Source organism: Nannobrachium achirus (genome assembly GCF_963921795.1).
Source record: "Nannobrachium achirus genome assembly, chromosome: 24".
Lineage (NCBI taxonomy): Eukaryota > Metazoa > Chordata > Actinopteri > Myctophiformes > Myctophidae > Nannobrachium > Nannobrachium achirus.
Window position 1 is genome coordinate 19785866 of NC_137831.1, and position 8766 is coordinate 19794631.

The following is an 8766-nucleotide window of genomic DNA, read 5'->3' on the forward strand; positions in this document are numbered from 1 at the left end:
ACATCAATGACCAAAGTTGGAAATGCAAAACATCAGAGGGCGTGAAAACCAACGCTAACATCACATCAACTTCCAGACATATGACAGTATGACACCAAATTGTGTCAAGTACTGAATAGTGAATAGAGGGTAGCTCACACAGCAGTCACTAGGTCTGATTAAGCTTGATCCAGAAAAGAACATAACAGTTCACCTTTTTTTTACCTTAACACTGGACAAATAAAGAAACACATGAAATAATAGCACAGCCTACCTCAGAGAGAACTTCCAGACAGTTTCCTTTTTACTTGCATATGTCCCACAACAACAACAAAATTATTAATAAAATATATTCCGGTGTGTTCACAACAAAAATATAATAATTAAAAAATATAATCCAGTGAGTTCACAACAACAACAAAAATTATTTAAAAAAATATATTCCGGTGAGTTCACAACTACAAAAAATAATTTAAAAAATGTATTCCGGTGAGTTGCCAGATTAAACTGTAGGTCCAAACAGAACTACCAAGATCCCCCAGAATTCACAGTGTCAGTTCAATCAGTTCTGAGTGCATGCGTTTGTGTCCCCCTCTGCCTCCTCTTGCCTGCATGTCCAGTGAGCTACCAGGTTTTAGGTCCAACCAGAACTAATTCAAGTTATATCAGTCCATAGTGTCCCTCTTGAAATGGACAGTTCCCCTGTGTCTCCCGCCTCTGCTGCTTTAGGTTGTCCTCTGCTTCTGGGTTGAACGTCATGACGGCATCTGTAGAAAAAGAGAATACAAAATATGTAACATGCTGTCATAACCTTACACCACCACATTGTCATGTTTTGCAAATTAAATTATTTACAGGTGTGTCTACAAGGTCACAATGCATACAAAAACTTGAAAACTTCACATCCTGTTTACCCTCATAACCTTAAAATAACAAGAGTTCAGTTGGTTAAGCAGGCCCTCACCCAGAAGAATTAAATTGTAAGACACTGAAAACCACAGAACACCCAAACCTTATACTGTGTTATGCTGTGCATTACTTCTTACTTACTTAAAAAGCTTGGTCACAGAGGTGCTTCTTCTCTCCATCCTCTCAACGACTGGACCCAAGCAGACACATCACGCCAGCTAAGAGAGAGAGAAGAAAGAAGGAAATAGGTTAGACCAGGGTTTCCTAAAGTGGGTGCTGTTGCACCCTAGGGTGCCTTGATGCCAGTCCAGGGGTGTCTCAGAATAATCTGATCATCAATATCACTACATCAATATCAGTTCACTAAGTAAAACTGACCTGATTTGTGAGGAGTTATTTTTCCATCTACGGCCAACTCTCTTCTGCAAAAATAGCAGATCTACATTTTTGGTGAACCTTCCTCCCAGAATAGGGATGCTGGGGTTCAAGTGGTTAAACATAAAGTATAAAGTTATTTTCAGTCAGTTCTAATGGAAACTGATATTTCTCCAATGGTGTAAGATTCAAAATATTTACAGTGTACTTCAAGGGTGCTGTGGATTAAAATATTATTTACAGGGGCGAGGTGACCCGAGTCAAAAATGTTTGAAACCCCCTGGGTTAGACACCAAATCAAAGACACTTGCCATTGTATCAAAGGGAAGGACATGTTTTGCCCAATTACATTATTTACAGATTGGTGTGTGCCAATTGTCTGTCCTTGGTCAACATGAAGTTACCTTGTATTGCTCTAAAATACATCAGTCTTCTCCAAAGCCACCTTCCTTTTCCCCCTTCATGTGGTTACCGAAGAGCCTGAAGAAAAACATATTACATTTTTGTGAACAATATAGTAGGGTAAGGTTCTTTTGTAAACATGGCATATAATCTCTTGATCCCTTGTTGATCAGGTGGCCCAGGGTGGTCCGCTTTTTTAAACCCTCTACACCAAATCTGCTCAGCAACAGCAGGTCTATAAGCTACATTCATGCAAAATTGTATTTATTTATTTTCACATAATTTTCACATATCATGACATTGTCATAAGAGGGGGTTCCAGTGGTTAAGCTGCGAAAAAATGAAAACATGCAGACAGGCCATCGCCTAGAATAATTAAACAAATAATTATGCAGACACTGAAAACCACATCACACAAGGGTTAATTCATATTGTATGTTGAAACATGCAGAGAGGGAAGCAAGCACATCTCCAAAGATTTACAGGTGCCGAACCAAGGAATATATAATATACACACCATGGAAGGAGGAGGTTCACACACTGTTCCAGAGCTCCAGTAAATAGTTTATTAGGATAGAATAATAACTATTTACCGGAGCTCTGGAACAGTGTGCGAACCTCCTCTTCTTCCATGTTGAAACATGCACTTTATACTGTGACTCATATAAAGCCTACCAAGGTCTTAAAAGCTTGGTCATCACAGAGATGTTGCTCCTCTCTCCATCCTCTATCCTGTCAACCACTGGCACCAGGTCCGAAAGGACTATCAGACACGTCACGCCACCTGAGAGAGAAAGAGAGGTTAGACACCCAATCAAAGCGTTATAATTTTCCATCGCACAACAGTTTGTAGATTGGCTATTTAGTACAAAACAATGATCAGACTACCTGGTTGTTATCTCCCAAGAGTAGAAACCACCATGTCTATCCCAAAGGAAAGGCGGGACAAGCACAGCAGACACCTGAGAGAGAGAGAGAGGGAGAAGTGAAAACAGACTAGTGACTAGTTCATACATGTTTGCTTCCACATAAGACAGGACTGGACACTGCGTCACAAGAACAAGCAGCCACCCAACGTACGGCACCTGAGACACAGAGAGAAAGGAAATAAAATCAGCACAAAAAGAAAGGAAACTTGACTTCGGTCCATTATCTCCCCTTTAATAATACCAATTTGTATTGTTTTATATCATTTTTATCATTGATTCGTCACCTTTACAACAAAGTACAGCTTGTAAGCATCGGGCATTCGAGGCATGAGCTACACAACCTAACGTGTGGGTAGCGCCGATCAAGGTTTTGCCAAAATGGCTTGCAATATTGTTCTGCTGGCATTTACTCTCATTGTGGGCTTCCCTGACACTGAGCTTAAAATTAACAAAGTGTAAAAATGGTCAACATGTGTTGTTTTTTCTTTTCCTTATTACTGTGGGAGAGTGCAATCATTCAATCATTAAAGGGGAGATATAATGGACCGAAGTCACAAAAATAGCTGATCTACAAGCACACACAATGTGAGGCTGTAAAATGGCTTCTCAGTTCAAATAAATCATTATTAATTAAGTAAATTACCTGGTTGGCTTAGCTCCCAGGATCACCTCATACCACCACAGAGACACCTCATGTAACAGAGAGAGAGTGAAAAAGGAAATGAATAGGTTAGATTTTATCATACTCCATCAAACAACAATGTTGCATTAGACACAAAATTATCTACAAGAACACATTGCATAATATGAGCATGTACAGTATATTATTTAGTACTTGACTAGTTCCTGCAGTGATTGGCTGCAGTAGATTGGCATTCAGACGTGTTTGTAACACCTGTGAAGTGCAGCTTTGGCAGTACAGGGTAAGAAGAGAAGGAGAAGTCTCATGCAAAAGTCATGCTGTATTCTATATTGGATCTTGGATATTATACCACAGGATGAAGATACCTTTTATTTTCCTATTGTGGATTACTACTGGATTTCCTGGATTAAAAAGGACTTTGCTAAAGGGTGGTAAGAGGAGACTTAACCTACCATATTGCATAGACTGGTTTTCTTTTCGACGTTGGAATTTTCTGTTGACAGAAGAAAAACAAAAGTTGAAAGACTACAAAATACATTACAAATGAGCCATGTACCACACACACACACACACACACACACACACACACACACACACACACACACACACACACACACACACACACACACACACACACACACACACACACACACACTCCTGTTAATCACTTCTAGCTCCCACTCCCACTTTGAGAACCATGGCACAAAATCAGTGTTTGTCAATTATGCATTTGAGCCATGGACCACCATTTAGTGAGATTTAGCCTCTCAGTCTCATACCTAATAATTTAGGAATACAGATCATGTGTAAAAAATAATTTAGCTTGTACATTTGGTTTGATTTTACAGTAATTAAAAGATCTATAGGGGTCCATTTGGTTATCAACTCCCCATCATTTAGCTGGGGACCACCTGGAAGGCTGGAACCAACCTAACATTACTAAACAAACACTATATAAATAGCAATGATTACTGTCACAATAACACTATTTAACTGCTGAATAAATAATGGACCTTGGAAACATTATATAATGGAAACTTTTTTACAGGAATGAGGGTTCCTGTCACATATTAAAAGGGGTCTGCAGCCAAATAGTCATTTTGGATTTTGGGGTCCTTGACATGAAAAGGGCTGAAAACACTGGAGTATGAATTGTAAATAGTGAAGTTGTAAAAAGTACTGGAAGCAAAAGCAATCAATTAAAATAGCTTTACATACCTGTGTCATCTCCCTGCTCCAAAACTCCTTCTCTGTGTGCAAAAAGTCTCCATAATGTAGATTTAATCCCACAAATAGACTGGCAGCAACCTATCTTCCTGTTCAACAATCAACAGTGATTTTATTTAGTTTAGTTTTATCTTAAATCACTTTTAGACAAGCAGCTCTCAATGCTTGCTGTTGGTGACAAATGTAACTGCTGTGGGCTGTTTGGATTCAAAGTGGGGGTGTGCTCTCAGCAGAGCCAGTGGTAGCTGGCCACATCACAGTCACATGACACACAGCCAATCAGGCATTTGCAATTGCATTGTGGGCAGTGTAGTTGATTTTCAAACTGCTTTCCATAAACACACATATATTGTGTTCCTCTCTGTAACTACAAAGATGGCTCCCTTCATCTTTCATATGTTTCCTCCAAACTATAATATCCCAAAAGATAGGCATTAAAATGTGTTTTAATCAGATTTAATTACAGATGATAATTTGCTTGTATAACCAATGTCTGCCCAACATTATTTTACTAACGTCCACATAACGTTGAAGTCTAACATCATCAGACGTTGATATTTGGTTGGTTTTAGGTTGTGTTGGTAACTAACCAATAACCAACGTCTGTTCAACGTATTATCCCAACGTCAGGTTGACGTCAGGATGATGTTTTTATTGTATTATACTCATTTCAAGCAGGATAGTTTTATATTAAGCTTCTGAAGCATTGAGGAATACAGTATGGTAGTGGATCTCAAACATTTCAAAGAAGAAACATTTCCATTAGAGAAGATTTTGATGAGTCAAGCAGTGATTCTCAACTATTTTAATTGCAAGAACCCCAGTTTGACATGCATTAGTCTAAGTACGGACCTCCATTTTATGGCATTTCTATCTGAGACCCCAATTTATTGTAAAATCAATGTTAATGGGTCCATTTTGGTTCCATTTGTACACTCTATGAGTTACCCATAAGGGTCCATTTCATTCCTAACTATCATTTAGCAGGGGACCCCCTGGAACTCCCTCAAGGACCCCACTTCGAGAACAAATGCAGTTAATATCAGGTTGCCATTCCATATATCTTTACTGTTTTTAAACCATTAAGACATAAGGTCGATACATTCTAAAGCCTGACCTAAGTTTTCAGAAAAAAACGCCTGAGGGATAAAACAGGGGTTCCCGTCCATAATGGGTTGTGTATGTTGGGCTGATTTGTACACTTTGTTCTATGTCACATCTATAATGTTTTACATTGATAAACTTCATAGTTAATAGTATGCGGTATTAAACTGTGGATACCCCAGGCTGGCTTGCGGTGGACATTTTTGTCTGAATGATATTTTTGCCATGGAGTGGACAATAATGTTACCAGTAGCACACAAAGAGCCAGTCTCAAATGTCTACTAGCACAGTGGTTCTCAAAGCAGGTTGAGAGGGACCTCAAAGTTCCTTGAATGCGGTCCAAATCGAACATTACAGGTCTGTAACTCTGAGAGTGTATGGAACCAAATGGACCCATAAACACTCTCAGAGTTATGGGTCCTTAAAAATAATAATAATACAAATAAATTGAGAACCACTGTACTAGTGGAATATAGTGTCATACATATCCTGAAGAAACCCTGGAGACTGGGACAGAAATTTAGTCTCATGATCAAAATTACAACATTGTTATTTAAAAACAAAATCTAAAATCTACCATGGTCAAAGGCAAGTCTCGCCACATGTGTCAATGTACAGACATTGATGATCCCTGTGCCAGGAGATATTATGGGATATGTTGTTTTTATCTTTAAATGGGTATACCCCATTTGATGGTGTCCCATAGATGTTCAACAATGACCTATTACAGCTGAGGTCAAGACCTTTCCATTAACAGTTAGCCATTTCTAGCCTATGTAAGCCCTTCTGTGGCTGAATGATATGCCTTTAATCATGGACTCTAGGCAAGATTCAGAGGTCATTGTCACAGCATTCTGCTGTGTACTGTTAGATAAGCATCATGGTGTGCCTATCTGTCTGTCTGTCTTTCTCTCTTTATCGCCCGAGTTTAGGCCACAATGCATTTTGTTATACCCCCACTGAAGAAATATAGGCCTACTTGTCCTCTAAGTTCCTGTCATTTCAGATTAGATACACTAGCTCTTATTTAGGATTCAAAACATTGAAATTGAAATGGTCTTGGACTTTAAGGACAACCCACATTCATTTATAATCGGCACTGTTGCGGCCTATCTTTAGTTTTTTGTTGAGCCAATGTAATGGAACGCCCTTCCACAAGCCCTAAAGGAGAGCAAATCCCTAGCCTCCTTCAAAATTGGTATGAAAAGTCACCTTCAGACAGCAGCTACCCGTGACTTGTAAATAGACTAAGCCCCCATGCTCCCCCCCCCCTTTTTCTTTGTATTCTGCCTTTTGTATTTGATGTTATGCTTTTGAAACTGATATTATCCTAGATAAAGTACTATGTTCTATCCGTCTGTCTTTCAATGTTATATGAGATACTTAAAGTGTGGTTCCTGTGGAAATAAGCCTCGGCTTTCTAGGATCTCCTTTTAGTTGACCTTGTACCAGTGATTTGTACTGTCATGAAACTGTACTTTTTTCTATTGCAAACTTCTAATAAATTCTTCAATCAATCAATCAATCAATCAATGGTACGCTGGACCAATGAAGTGGCTAGTGTCCTCAGGGGTTGCTTATCAAGGAACTTTGACATTCTTGCTAGATACCTTGTTCACTATGTCCATGCCAATAAACTCCCCCGTTATACTGGTCTTGTTCACATCCAAGATTAACTGAATGCTCATGCTTACCTGTAACTACCATTACATTCAAGAGAGACACTGATAGTCCAATGAATGCTATGATCCAAATTAATTTAATTTCATAAACATTCAGATGTCCCTAACTGTAATGACACCTTACTGTCCCTTAAACTGCATACTTTATGTGGTCTTTAACCAGAGATGTTCTGTTTTTATCCCCAGCAAAGCATAATCCTTTGCAATGCATACAGCATTGTAAGTTAAGCAGTCAACCTGACGTTGGGATAATACGTTGAACAAACGTTGGTTATTGGTCAGTTACCAACAAAACCTAAAACCAACCAAATATCAACGTCTGATGATGTTAGACTTCAACGCTGTGTGGACGTTGTCATAATACCGTTGGGCAGACACTGAGGTTTGGTCGAATATCCGACAACAGCATGTCAGTGATTCAACATCAGCCTGATGTTGGGAAAACACGTTGAACACACGTTGGTTATTTGTTAGTTACCAACACAACCTAAAACCAACCAAATATCTACGTCTAATGATGTTAGACTGCAACGTTGTGTGGACGTTGTCATGATAACGTTGGGCAGACATTGAGGTTTGGTCAAAAATCCGACAAGAGCATGTCATTGTTCGACGTCAATATGACGTTGGGATTATACGTTGAACAGACGTTGGTTATTGGTTAGTTACCAACACAACCTAAAACCAACCAAATATCTATGTCTAATGATGTTAGACTGCAGCGTTGTGTGGACGTTGTCATGATAACGTTGGGCAGACATTGAGGTTTGGTCAAAAATCCGACAAGAGCATGTCAGTGTTCGACGTCAATATGACGTTGGGATTATACGTTGAACAGACGTTGGTTATTGGTTAGTTACCAACACAACCTAAAACCAACCAAATATCTATGTCTAATGATGTTAGACTGCAGCGTTGTGTGGACGTTGTCATGATAACGTTGGGCAGACATTGAGGTTTGGTCAAAAATCCGACAAGAGCATGTCAGAATTCGACATCAACCTGACGTTGGGATTATACGTTGAACAGACGTTGGTTATTGGTTAGTTACCAACACAACCTAAAACCAACCAAATATCAACGTCCGATGATGTTAGACTTCAACGTTATGTGGACGTTAGTAAAATAACGTTGGGCAGACATTGAGGTTTGGTCTAATACCGACAACAGCATCTGAGTATTCAACGTCAACCTGAAGTTGGGATAATACGTCGAACAGACGTTGGTTATTGGTCAGTTACCAACAAAACCTAAAACCAACCAAATATCAACGTCTGATGATGTTAGACTGCAACGTTGTGTGGACGTTGTCATGATAATGTTGGGCAGACATTGACGTTTGGTCAAATATCAGACAAGAGCATGTCAGAATTCAACATCAATATGACGTTGGGATAATACGTTGAACAGACATTGGTTATTGGTTGGTTACCAACGCAACCTAAAACCAACCAAATATCAGCGTCTGATGATGTTAGACTGCAACGTTGTGTGGACGTTGTCATAATAACATTGG

At 39.2% G+C, this 8766-nt stretch overlaps 1 long non-coding RNA gene across 1 annotated transcript; it reads right to left on the minus strand.

Moving 5' to 3' along the window:
* Nucleotides 1-581: 581 nt before the first annotated feature.
* On the minus strand, nucleotides 582-4656 carry LOC308280072. Its single transcript, XR_013961716.1, has 7 exons — nucleotides 4456-4656; nucleotides 3238-3730; nucleotides 2554-2627; nucleotides 2341-2449; nucleotides 1668-1743; nucleotides 1030-1106; nucleotides 582-746 (listed from the first exon to the last, which is right to left on the minus strand). It is a non-coding gene; the product is annotated as an uncharacterized lncRNA (long non-coding RNA).
* Between the last annotated feature and the right edge of the window lie 4110 nt (nucleotides 4657-8766).